We start from the raw sequence: 14,548 nt of genomic DNA, 5'->3' as shown, positions 1-14,548 counted from the left end.
ATTTCTTATAATGATTAAGGAACTCTTTACACAGTAAAGAGATGTTCATTATTCTTATAACTGTCTGACCAAAATTATACCGTTATTGTACAAGTTTCTGTAAAATAAAGATTTATTTTTAAACGTAATATATTGTTTGGTTCCAAATTACAGAGTTGAGTGGAGAAAAGGTATGCTTAAAAATGAGTTTTATTTTGTCTATCGTTTATTTCGTCTCGCGGTGATGACGTCACCACTTTCGCGGTCGCGCGTCTCCTGAGTCTTTTGAGGTAAACAGTTCACACGTTAAATCTCGTAACTGCACAGTAAAGTTTACTCAACATTTTACGGGGTCTTTTCAGAAAGGTTTTCATCGTGTGTCTTTCTTTTCCCATACAAAACGGTAAGATGTTAGCGAACTTCTTTGTAGTTATGAAGTTATTAGGGAATCGGATTCATGTGGACAAATTACAAGGGTTGTTATCAGCGGCTGTCTTTATATTTACATTTATATTACTGTTGTTATATTTTACAGTATCATTCTTGTATTCTCTATATTCTTGTTGAATGAGTATTGATAGTCTATGGCTCATCACTATTATCAGAGCAGCTGAAAAGCCTCTTTATTTCATGTCAATAGATCCTGTTTTCTCTTCATTCATTATGCTGATGTCTTCAGATCTGTAAATTCACACATTAAGCTAATTTTATTGTCAACAGATTTGAGCAAACGAGTCGATCAGCTATTGTGACATCTGCAAGATATAGGTAAGTTTCATAATGGCTTTTATTTCAATAATCTGTGATGAACCATGTTTCATATGCAACTCAATAAACAAAAAAAAAAGTTGAGTTAACTGTATTGGTGCGCCATTTGTTTCTTGCAAACCTGTAAATATATTTTTATGTTTTAATCTTTTTTTTTATTCTTAATTTTTTATAATGTGACCATAAATACTTAAAGTGGGAGGACTATTTTTTTTTACTCAGTATGTGATTTCTTCTTTATTTTGTCAGATCTGCTCCTCCTCCTTCAGTGAAGCTCCTCCTCCTTCAGTGAAGCTCCTCCTCCTTCAGTGAAGCTCCTCCCACTGCAATTCACCAATAAATGCTGGAATATTCCCATCAGCTACAAGTGAAGACGAGCATCAAACCATCAGGAAGAGCTGAAATCTGCAAAGACAGAGTTTATTGAAGGACAGTGAGAACATGAGAGATCCAGAACACTGCAGAATGAAACACACTGAAGAACAAAGAGGTTGGTGTTTATTCCTGATTCTTCATTAGTGAGGCTGAAGAACATTAAAGGGCACCTTTATTTTGAAAATGACCTTTCATGTAGTGTGTAACATAGATCTAAGTGAACAAAAACATCCTGCAAAGTTTTATATATGAAAGTTCACCGTAAAAAAAGTTATTGTCTCTCAAAAGTAGGAGTCGACTCTGAGTCAATTTAATGAATCGTTTTTCCAATGAGTCATTTTCCTTTTTGTTGTGACGTCAAGACGAAAAATTATCAAACTGGCCGTGCCCACTCACTGCGCGCGCAGACACCAGGGAAAACTTGAAAACATCATGGCCCTGTCCCAAATGGCACACTCCGGACTTGTGGACCTCCTCAGAGTCCACACTTTGGTGACGTCATGTAGCGCACACCTATAGGGCCCTTGGCGTGAGTCCACGAGGGCGCATTGAGAGGTATTTTTGGGACAGACTCGATCGTCACGCCGGAAATAACGGTCTGGTTGTTGTTGGACAGGAGAAACCACATTTTTGCGCTCCGACGTCTTATCTCCATGTCAACTACACAGCCTAATTCAGGGCTTAAAGTATTCCGGCATGAGGGCAGGTCCGGCCTCCGGCGCAGGCAAAATGTATTTATCAGGCTGCAAATTACAGTCGGAGGCACTTTAATCTGACTTGAATTACACACCGGTCCCCTTCAACCTACCTGTCACCACTATTGCCACCTGCTGGAGAACTCGACTGTTATATATTTGTCCCGATTTTCCGCGCATTTGTGAAAAAAACTCGCCTTTCCCGCACTTCTTACGGTCCCTGAATGCATCTCACACGCAGCCTCGCTCTAACGTGCTTCTCTCGGAAAAACAAAACAATGACTACGTGGATGCTGTAGCTAGTGTTAATGGCTTATTTACAACTTTAAACATCTAAAAGAAGAGGCGATGGGCGCAGGGCAGGTGGAAGACAGGCCTGTTGTTGTGGATTATGCAAAAGAAGTTTTGCAAATTGGACGCTAATGATCGACCCAGACGAGTCATCGGATAAAGAGGCGAAGAGCAGCAAGTTCTACGACTGATCCACAGTGAGTGTAGAGTTTTGCTTATTCTGTGGAGTAAAGTCGGGTGAACAGGGTCGCTGCGTCGCCGCGCTTATCACCGGCGCTAAAATAAGCACTAAAAGGCTCTGTCGCTCTCATGAATTCATTCGCTGCATCGGATCTGTCCATCCCCGGTACCCCACACGAGAGCACGGTGTCGGACCATCCCCGCTACGCTACGTGCCGTGCCAGATTTTCTTAAAAACGGCCAGATTTTCATCCTAGGTCTTAAATTTCATTTAGTCAGGTCTAAAAAAAGTGTTTACCCTCGTTCACTTCCAGAAACATTGAAACACATTGAAAGCTCAGTCAACATGAAGAATGGGGGTGCACCCAAACACTACTAATAAATATAAGCTAATGTGTAAATGTCAGTATTTTATCTTTTTTGACTCATTCTTTTTATAAAAAATTATTTAAAGGCTGAAATCTGAGGTTTATCTTTGTGTAAAACCTTTTTTGTCAAAACTTTATTTGAACTTGGACATGTTAGTAGATAACATGTTGCAAGACACTGTAGTATTAGTACTTTTTGAACAGGATTCAGTGATAACCGTGATAACTTTGGTCACTTTAATCATCTCATCATTTCCTCTCTAGTTATGATCAACTATGATCAACTAAAATTAACAATAATTGTGTTTTTACAGTATAATATGCAAAAGTAAAATTTTCTATTAAAAAAAAAAATCTACCTCTCCCTCTCTCTCACACACACATCAGATAAGCCTAGATAGATAGATACTCTAATGATCCCGAGGTCTAACTAATCTAACTTGCTATCTAACTAAACTAACTATCTACCTAACTTGGATAATGCGTTGTGTAGGTCTTAAATTTCAATCTTCATGGTCTTAAAATGTCTTAAAAAGGTCTTAAATTTGACTTACTGAAACCTGCAGAAACCCTGATTAACAAAACATGTATGAGACTTAATCCTTTATTTACTAGATAATTTTGAATATATTATAATATTAACTTCACATTTTGGTCTATACTTGTATTTTACCTCCCATATATTAAGTGTTTGCACAAATTGGAGATAAATTAGGTCCAAATGTAGAGTAAATGTGTAATAAAAAATAAATATAGGCCTAGGCTACATTGCCTAAATACAGTAGTCTCTATCTTAGTTGTTTTTTTTAAAGTACCGTTAAAGTACCGGATCGATAAGGAGTATTGATAAGAGGAGTAGTATCGATAAATACTTAACGATGCCCATCCCTAACAGTGACAGTATCATAATACTTAGTTTGGGGTTGAACTGGAGTGACAGTCCTATAGACTAGGGCTGGGACGGTATGGATTTTTTCTTACCGCGGTTGAAAAGCAAGAAATTCCCGCGGTATTGCGGTAAACCGCTTTAAACCTCAACCCCCCTTCCCACCCTCCCCCAGTTTTTTTTTTCTGCGACGTCGCGGCTGGAACAACAAACAAAGTGTGACAATGATAATCTCAGGTACTGTTTATGTGCTTTATTTAATGTTAAAAGCATGCAATGTGACTTTGAATATCGTTTAGTGCTCCAGCTTTGTAGCTGTAAAAGCAACAATGGATAATTCACCTCAGATCTTGATATTAAACAAATGGAAACCAGAACGCGTTCAAACTGTGAACATACAAGTGTATTCTTTGACAAATATTGTTTTAGTAACTCAGTAGCCTATGTATTTTTAATAATGTTTAAATGGTGTAAAATTTGTGAATTTGATTAGTCTACTTATCCATTTTCTTGCAAGTGCCGTCAAGATTACTCTCTAGTGCTGTGAGTGTGCACTTGCCGCGACTTGCAAGGGTTGACAAATGCGGTCTTCACGTGAGAGAATTGTGTTAAATAAGCACGTGCAATTAAAAGCTGAGGTCCTTTTACTTTTTTTGTTATTTACGGTGGACGCGGCGTCCGTCGAAAATAGACTAAGCGCCTATCTTTATCGAAGCGGCGCGGAGAGACGCTTCTGAAACGCGCCGCGTCGTGGCTGTTGTAAACACAAGCATTGACTAGAGTGGGCGCGATCAGCTCCGGTAGCCGCGTCGCAGCCGTAACACGCCACAGAGTGTAAATAAGGGGTTATAGTCAATAGCCTATGAATGTTATTATGTGTCATGGAACAACTTGCGTAGTACTTGCGAAAGGTCGGATTTGCTCCATCTATTGATGATAAGTTTTGTTTAGAAAACCTTGAATTCATGCAAGACACAATGTTATTAGACACAATCAATGTCATTAGAATCAATGAATCCATGTCATTAGACACAACGTGAACACATGTGAAGGCCAGTGTTTATTTTTTTCAAATTTATTTATTTTTTTTTTTTGCGGTGATGACGGTGACAAGCTCAGACCCGCGGTAGGCGTCACATGACCGCGGTATTGCGGTAATGCGGTAACTGTCCCAGCCCTACTATAGACTGTGAAAAACTTTCTCTTTTACAGTATATGGGCTCTTCGACTTGCTCTTTGTGTAACCCGATTTGGCAAACCTCGTCAATAGAGGATGACCACTGTATTGTGTGTTTTAGGTTATCTTTGCCAAAAAAATGTATTCAAATCTGAATGACATAACATTGTATTGGCTGTCAATCACGATGGGAGAGTAGACGAGTTACAGCATGTCCACCATATCTTGTGGGGGTTTTGCATTAAGCCATTTGTGGTGCCCTTACCACATTGTGCCTCATATACTGTAAATGTTAGACCCAGAGACAGGCTGGCATAAATGGCTTGCATAATACTAAGTAAGGAGGCCATACTATTTATGACTCATGGCTGAAGTTAAGTTTCTCCAGCTCTCCCAAGGTTGGCAAAAAAATGCATCTCAAAATATGCATCAGATTGATGCTTTTAAAATATGGAATTTTCAAAATGTTCTTCCCGGGGGATCATGCCCCCAGACCCCCCTAAAGGGGTAATATCCTTCTCACCTTTTTCACCCCTGACCCATTTTCATGCCTGAAACGGGCTTGGTAAAAGTCCTGGTTGAGCCACAGAAAGTTCAGGCTCAGGATTTTTTAGACAAAAGGTGAAAGTCTCCCCTACAGCTAATCCAATCAACCTAACGATTCAACGGGCCAGGGGCTCCGAAAGCCATTTGGGCTCCGAAAGGTGAGAATCTCAGTGATCTGACTCATTTAAAACACAATAGAGAAAACAGGACTGGCCGGAAAGGAGACTCTTGCTGGAGACTCAATAATCATCTGAAATCAGTCTACTGAACTTTATCAGTTTATATACTATTGCAGTGGAAAAACTAAATTAAACATTTAATACATTTGTAATCCTACACCACCTGGGCATTAGACAATAAATACATCATGCTTATTTAAATGATGTATACAGTTGTACATAATAATAATGTTCCATTTTAACTAAGATTACAATTTTAACACATAATGAAAATGTGCATGAGTGTCAGATGAATTTATACAGCACAACATCGATGCACCGAAAAAATAAACAATTAATTTACTAAATTAAATTAGAACAGAATATACCTTTCTAATAAATAGAAATACAAAACGAAATAAATCAGAATCAAGTCACAAGATGAGGAGCAAATGTGTGCAAAATGCCTAAAGTGTAGGGAAACGTATATATTCAAAGTGTTCATTCAGTGTTTTAAAGTAGAAAAGGAAAAAGGTAAAATGCAAGTGTAAAAACAAACATAAGAGAGACAAGGAACAGTTCTGAGACTGAACAGGTGATTTGTACATTTTATTTACAAAAAGAATAAGTAATTTACATACCATTGGGTATAAGTGTTTATCTGTCTTCATATAAAAAAGGTGGTTCCTTGTTTTTTTTTGTTTTTTTTTCCTTATTACATTAATGTAAAACAAATAAATATTTGTTATTTTCTTTTACCATTAACATTTGTATTCTGGTATTTCTTTGGAGTTTGGCAAGTTCATTCATTTAAAGGTCCCGTTGCATGCGATTCCATGTTTCAAACTTTAGTTAGTGTGTAATGTTGCTGTTAGAGCATAAATAATATCTGTAAAATTATAAAGCTCAAAGTTCAATGCCAAGCGAGATATTTTATTTAACAGAAGTTGACTACAAAAAACGGCTCGATTGGACTACATCCCTCTACTTCCTTCTTTAATGATGTCACCAGAACCGTTTCTTGACTAACCTCCGCCCACAGGAATGCTCCCTCAACTCCACTGGCTACTTGCGCACTTCTTATAACTTACTGTGTTTACTCAGCTCTTACGGTGATTTTCTGAAGTAAAACTGACGCTTCATCTTTTGTGTGATGTACAATAAACTTTATTAAACTCATCAGTACATGTTTGATCATCATTCAGACAGCAGACTTGTAGGCTATTAATAAATAATGGATACATAGCCTACAAGCAGATGACAAATACGTTATAATAACCGTAATTAAACTACTAAACCATACCTGTTTCATCTCTATACAGCACTCTGACTCTGTAGGCATTATTGTCCGACTCGAAATGAACGCCGTTACTGAGAGTTTCTGATATTATCATCATTCCGTGAGATGAATTTTTCCTGACAGACTGAGCGCGAGCTCATGAAGCTCCGCCCCCTGGGTCGTCCAGCAGCAGCTCATTTGCATTTAAAGGGGACACACTGAAACGGCTCGTTTTTCTGAGTCCCAAAAAATTACAATTTAAACATGCTGTAAAAAATGATCTGTTGGGTATTTTGAGCTCAAACTTCACATACACACTCTGGGGACATCAGAGACTTATTTTACATCTTGTGAAAAGGGGCATAGAACGGGACCTTTAACAAGGCACTGATTTCTAGGAAACTAGAATTAAGAATTGTTTAATTTATTATTTTAGTAAAAGTATTGTGTAATTGGTATAGGGAAAAAGATACTTTACGTTAATTTTCATTTAAAGAAAAAAATACCGGCCAAATTCACCATTCACTGCTGGGAATCCAGGTTTTTTTCTTAATTGGGAAACATTAAAATTAACCCCTAGAGCTAAGAAAAGGGTTACATACTTAATTCTGAAAAAACTGAGATTCTAATTATTGGACAAAAAACTTCCTCACGTAATAACCTAGAATACTGTCTAACACTTGATGGCTGCTCTGTTAAGTCTTCGTCGTCGGTTAGGAACCTGGGTGTGTGTGTGTGTGTGTGTGTGTGTGTGTGTGTGTGGGTGTGCTCTTTGATACCAATCTTTCATTTGAAAGTCACGTGTCTAGTATCTGTAAAACCGCATTTTTCCATCTTAAAAATATATCTAAATTACGCCATATGCTCTCATTGACAAATGCGGAACAATTAGTTCATGCGTTCATGACCTCAAGGCTAGATTATTGTAATGCTCTACTGGGTGGTTGCCCTGCACGCTTAATAAACAAACTACAGCTGGTTCAAAACGCAGCAGCTCGAGTTCTTACCAGAACCAGGAAGTATGACCATATTAGCCCAGTTCTGTCAACACTGCATTGGCTCCCTATTAAACATTGCATACATTTTAAAATATTGCTGATCACGTACAAAGCACTAAATGGTTTAGCTCCGCAGTACTTGAGCGAGCTCTTAACGCATTATAGTCCTTCGCGTCTATTGCAATCTCAAAATTCCGGCCAGTTGATAATACCTAGAATATCAAAGTCGACTGCTGGCGGTAGATCCTTTTCCTATTTAGCACCAAAACTCTGGAACAGTCTTCCTAACACTGTCCGGGAAGCAGACACACCCTGTCAGTTCAAAGCTAGACTAAAAACACATCTCTTTGACCTAGCATTCATATAATACATTATAGACTTCTATAATTCAATGTTAGAATTACAATGCTACAATTAACAACAGAGCTCAAACTATGTGCTATTTATTTTTAGATATAATAATCAACACTCAAATAAAAAAATGTACTATAAATTGCACATGTGGCAGGTTTTGCTTGCTAAATCTAATTATAAAGTACATTTTCTAGTCCAAGTCATTGGACAGAAATGGAATCATTTACTCAGTGGCTGTTGTTTTCATGACAAATTTATTTAAACATACAATAAATAATCAAAACTTTATTAACAGGTTAAGTAAATATAATGAATAGACTAATATAGTGCATATATGAAATGCCTCTCTAAATGCAACACTAAAAGCTCGGAGGTAAATGTGAGATATTATTCTCAAGCTGTTTTATTGATATCTTTCCGCAGTTGAAACACTGGTTGAGAGACGTAAACATATCGATCAATTGTCTCTTCTTCTTCTGCACTTTTTACTGTTAGCAAACAGCATTACAGCATGCCTAGTGCCATGCCCCCTTCTGGATTTGAGCCTGGATCGCCTGTGACTTAATGTATTCGTCGAGCGACTGCATGCGCCGAACCATGACATCCGTACCGAGCGGTTCTGTGTGAATACATGTACTGTTGCACCCCTAAAATATAGTCACAAACTTGCAATGGTCTCCCACATATTTTTTACAATACTAACTGTCCGTGGTTGGTAGTGATAATAGATGAGAAATATACAGTTTTACACCAGCATGCTGATAATGTTTCTTTATTCGACAAAGCCACTAAAGCCTGAACCACTGCCTGAGGACGCCCGTACATCTCCCTCGCAAAAGCGTTTGCCTTCCCACGTGTAATTTTGCGTTTACTCGCAAATATCTCTGAGGTTTTGCGAGTATCAAAAAGTTTCTTGCGGGAACACAAAAGCATTGAAATATATTTTTCCCTCCCATCTAGGGTTGGGTATCGGTTGGGTTTTATCCGATACCAGTACCTACTCGGTATTTTTCAAACGGTTCCGGTGCTTAAACGGTTCTTGAAACGGTACTTAAGAAAACGAAACCGCACACACTTTATCAAAAAAATAATACCTCTGTGTGTGTGTGTGTGTGTGTGTGTGTGTGTGTGTGTGTGTGTGTGTGTGTGTGTGTGTGTGTGTGTGTGTGTGTGTGTGTGTGTGTGTGTGTGTGTGTGTGTGATTTTCTGAAAAAGATTTTCTGATTTCTGATTAAATGAAAAAATGTGCCGTTTAAAAGGCTACTGATGTAGGCGAAAACACTTGAGTTAAGATCAAAATTTTGTCTTCTCATATTATGACTTTTACAAAACAGAGAAATATCTGACACTGGGCAGAAATGTTTAACACACACAGTATAGCCTCATATAAATATACTTGATACTGATATACTTCATACTTAATATGCAAGATTTGCAGTTGGCAGCTGAACTTGAACTTTAGTCAAGCGTGTCAGAGGTTCACTTCATTCACGCACATATGAAACCCTTGCATACACATATACTAAGTAGTCACACATACATGTATACTGCTGAATGCTCAAACTAATACATATGAAATGCACAACGTCACATCTAAAGTCGCTCACGCACACACAAGCAAACTCTACACACACGAGACACGCGGAACTCTCTGCGCACATACTCATCTGAGACGCGAGCACACGCACACACACACACACACACACACACACACACACACACACAAACTCTCCGTTCACATACTCATCTGAGACACGAGCACACACACACACACACACAAACTCTCCACACACGTAGCCTCATGTGAGACGCGAGCACCCACACACACAAACTCGCGCACACACTCATATGAGACGCGAGCACGCACACACAAACTCTCCGCGCACATAATCATAGACGGCGCCTCATAAATAGATAGATCTCCGCAACGTATTGAAGCGCGCGTCCGAGTGAAGACAGTGCAGTGTAGGGGTGGGCGATATGGCAAAAATATCATATCACGATTTTTTTCAGGAAAATCACGATTAACGATTTTATCACGATTCTTTTTATGTTGGTTTTACTATTTTGTAACTGAGCATTACAGCCAAACTGATGTCCATATTTTAAAAACAAAGCTTTAGGTAACAAAATAAAAAAAATGGCAGACAGGGGCAAAGATAAAAATATGTGTCATTATTTTCTTTGTTATTAAATATTAAGATTAAAGATACACATTACATACACAACTTAATATACAAATGAAATAACTAAACAGTGAAATAGGCTAAACAGTGCTTTATGTTTTAAGCTACAGTAGGTGTATTTAACAGTAGCATTGAAGTAATTAAATGAACAAATATGAAAATAAAACAAAACAGACTTCACTGTATAAATTATACATTGATACTTATTAAAGCTACTATTAAAGTTATCAGTCAAGAGCAGTGAGTGATTTTCTCTTTGCATTTTTTTGTTTTATTAACATTAAAGGGATAGTTCTCCTAAAAATTCAAAATATCATAATTTACTCTCTCAAGTTGTTTTAAACTCGAATAAGTTTCTTTCTTCTGTTGAAAATAAAAGTTATTTGGAAGAATGACCAACAGTTGATGTACCCCGGTGACTACCATAGTATATTTTTTTCCTATGAAGTCAATGGGGACCAGCTACAGTTTGGATAGCCACATTCTTCAAAAAATTAATATTAGAAAATATTAGAAGGAAATTAATACAGGTTTGGAACAACATTAGATTGCGTAAATGAGATATTTTTTATTTTTGGGTGAACTATCCCTTTAAGGACAAGCGGCAGCGTGTTTACTATTGCTACTGTCTCTTTAAGAGCTGCGCGCGACGCGTCTAATATACACGCATTTGACAAGCAGATTTTCTCAAGTTTGCTTTCACTTTAGACATAACCGACTTTGTTTATGTAAACCTTGTGTGTATTTAACAGTATAAGCACAATAAGACTCGAAAGATAACTTAACTTAGTCCAGTATCCAGGCGCTGGTAGACAGGCTTTTAGTGCATGTGAGCTTCACATGTAACTTAGGCTATACGCGCTGAGAAACGCATACGTTAGAACAGCGCATCAGCACGCGATTAAATGTTTAACCGACAAGGCATTAAAGCACATGCAAGTTATGAACTTTTGTGAACTGCAGTCTCCTGTTCCGCTGCGTTAACATTTTATGTGAATATACGTTGTTCAGTATGACAGAGGCGCCAGAACAGATATAATGCACGATTCTACGATATTTCTTCAAAAGCAGATCGTGGAGACATTTTAATCGTCCACGATCAAAAAAAGTCATATCGCACACCCCTAGTGCAGTGTGCGCGAGCCACAAGAGAAAACACTGTATCCGCGCCACTGATCGCAGCGGCAACGAGCACTTTGATCACTTGATTTAAAAAACACATTTCAGCGCCAGATCGCCTCTTATTTAACAAACGAACTAAATGCTCTGCTGGTTTACTGGAGATGTTTTATTATTGGATCATTCGTGCCGCGAGATGTTTTATAGGGGGCGGTAAAAAACGCCAGGCACCGAAAGTTTCGTTCTTATTCGGTCTGGTTACTACCGTTTACGTCGGAACCGGTTCTCTATTGGAACCGGGTTTTGGTACCCAACCTTACTCCCATCATAATATCCCATTATTAGGGGCTATATAGATTTGTGACTCTAATGAATAAATAAAAAATAATGTCTAGTACATTAATGAACTCCTTTCATGGAAAATTCCAGGGACATAATGGATCAAAATCATCATAATCTTGTATAACAGTTGTTTGAACAAAACTCAGTACTTTCTGCCATTACATCTGGTTTTTTTTTTTTTTTTTTTTTTTCACTACATCATTTTTCCTTTATTGATTTACTGAGCACTTTTTTAACTTTAGTTTCAGGCCCGATGGATGAGAATGAAGAAGTGAATGAAGTGGAGAAACATCAGAGAAGATCTCAGAAATCTTTCACTTGCACTCAGTGTGGAAAGAGTTTCACATACAAACAGAGTCTGAAGATTCACATGAGGATCCACACTGGAGAGAAACCATTCACATGTGATCAGTGTGGAAAGAGTTTTACACAACAAGGAAACCTTAAGTCTCACATGATCATCCACACTGGAGAGAAACTGCATGAATGTGATCAATGTGGTAAAACATTTTTGTGGGCTTCAGCCCTGAGGAGACACATGACAGTTCATTCACAGGAGAAACCACATTCATGTTCTTTGTGTGGAAAGAGTTTTTCACATCTGCAGGATTTAAAAGGACATCAGAAAATACACACTGGTGTAAGAAATCACATGTGCTTTGAGTGTGAGAAGACTTTTATCACAGCTGAAGATTTGAAACGGCACCAGAGAATTCACACTGGAGAGAAACCTTACAAGTGTTCACACTGCGACAAGAGATTCAGTCGGTCAGAACATCTGAAAAGACACGAGAGGATCCACACTGGAGAGAAACCGTATCACTGCACTGCATGTGGGAAGAGCTTCACTCATTCATCTGCTCTACAAAGACATACAAAAACTCACATTAAGTAGCTGATCTTCAGTTCCAGCACTTTCAAGTGTGATGCCAACTCTCTTTCCTATTAGTTTGTTTAACCAGCCTCAACCACGGCTGTAGCCAGTTATGAAGTCACCGAGGTACAGACTTCAGTATATTTCCGAGGTGTATATAATAAAGGTTGTGAAATAATATGCTAATATAGTATTAACTCTACTTTAGTGCTGCAAGGATATTGCACAGCTCCAAGATCTTCTCGTCTGAGCTCTGCGGTCTGTCGCCGCTCATCAACATCAGAATATTGAGATGACCAATCAAATTAAAGTAGACAGGCTTTATGTTCACAGAAGCTGCTGAGCGCATGTTCTAGCCTTCAGTTAACGGTCATGAAGTGTGAGATCAAATATAGCTAAACTAAACATTTCATATTTGACAGCTATTTTAGGATAGAAATGATAAACAACCGACAAAAATAATCAGGAAAACTGATGTATATTAATATCAGTTGAGCCTATGTTTATGACCCCGAACCCCCTGAACTACCTCATATCTGGGACACCGGCGATTCTAGATCTCTACAGCCCTGGCCACAACCATCGACAGTATAAAAGAAACATTGTCAACATTTGTCACATTAAATAGTTTATATTTAACTGTGAGATTCACATCAACTCAAAGATAAAGTTTCTTCTCAAAGAGCAATATTGCATATATAATTTTGTTGCTTAATATAATCAATATGTTTAAAAGTACAAGTGTTTTTTTTTTTTTACTTTTTTACTTACTGTTCTTGCTCAGGAAGTTGAAGAAGAGGCTGATTGAGATGCTTTATTATCTTGTTAGTCAATAAAGAGAGAGATCTGTCTTATTTGTTTCCAGTTTTCCTTTATTTTTGTATTTTCTGCACCAAGTATTAAACTTTTATTGTCCATTTTTATTGTCTGCTCCTCCTTCTGGCATCAAGAAAAAAACAATTAGTTACTTCTAATGTTTTCCTGTTGTTAGTTTGATTGCTTCTATTGCTCTCCTCATTTGTAAGTCACTTTAGATAAAAGCGTCTGCTAAATGATCAAATGTAAATGTATTGTATTTAACAGATTTTATAAGGAAGCAGATTGATGGAGGTAAAATGTGTGCAATGGTACTCTTGGATCTCCAAAAAGCTTTTGACAGTGAATCATTCAGTCCTGTAAGATAAATTAAGTGTCATGTGTTTTTTCAAGTATGCTGATAGCCTGGTTGAACTTTTATTAAACTGGGAGAATTCAAATTGTAGAAATTGATGTGTTTCTCTCTGAATAAACGATTATTAATAATGGAGTTCCCCAGGGAAGTGTCTTAGGCCCCCTTTTATTCCTCCTATACATAAATGATATGCAAGCAGTTTGTGACTGTAATTTGTTCTCTGCTTTACTGGTTTCAGACGAGGATGTCAGTAAAATACAAGTGATATGAGGAGTTATATAAAGTAAGAGACTGGCTCTCTGAAAATAAACTCTTATTGCATTTAGGTAAGGTTTGAGTAGTTTTTCACATGTTGATGATCCCATTTTAGGGATTCATTGATTTCCCATTGATTTATTTTATTTCTTTCCCCAGCCAAAACATAAATACAATTTCTTACTGATCCCAAACTTTTGAACGGTAGTGATTAATATTACAAAAGATTTCTGTTCTTTGTAACTTTCTATTAATCAAAGAATCCTGAAAAAAAAAATGAGCATCAAATCATCATCTTAGAATGATTTCTGAAGGATCATGTGACACTGAAGACACTAAAATTCAGCTTTGGTCACAGGAACAAATAAGACTTTACTATAAATTCACATGGATTTTTATTTATTTATTTAATTGTAATAAAATTTCACATTATTAGTGTTTTTTAAATGCAGCCTTGGTGATCAGAATATACTTTTAAAAAACATGCCTGATAAAAGTTGAATAAGGCCACTGGGAATGGCATCAAATACTACAGCAAACTCTTTAG

At 37.5% G+C, this 14,548-nt stretch overlaps 1 long non-coding RNA gene across 1 annotated transcript; it reads left to right on the top strand.

The window, feature by feature from the left end:
* The first annotated feature begins 231 nt into the window (after positions 1–231).
* LOC308701398 lies at positions 232–13,892 on the top strand. Its single transcript, XR_014031434.1, has 4 exons — positions 232–382; positions 700–747; positions 997–1,237; positions 11,944–13,892. It is a non-coding gene; the product is annotated as an uncharacterized lncRNA (long non-coding RNA).
* The last annotated feature ends 656 nt before the right edge of the window (positions 13,893–14,548 follow it).

This window comes from Scardinius erythrophthalmus (assembly GCF_964197995.2).
Source record: "Scardinius erythrophthalmus genome assembly, chromosome: 14".
Classification (NCBI taxonomy): domain Eukaryota; kingdom Metazoa; phylum Chordata; class Actinopteri; order Cypriniformes; family Leuciscidae; genus Scardinius; species Scardinius erythrophthalmus.
The sequence above is the reverse complement of the archived record's forward strand: the minus strand, read 5'-3'. Positions and strand labels throughout refer to the sequence as shown.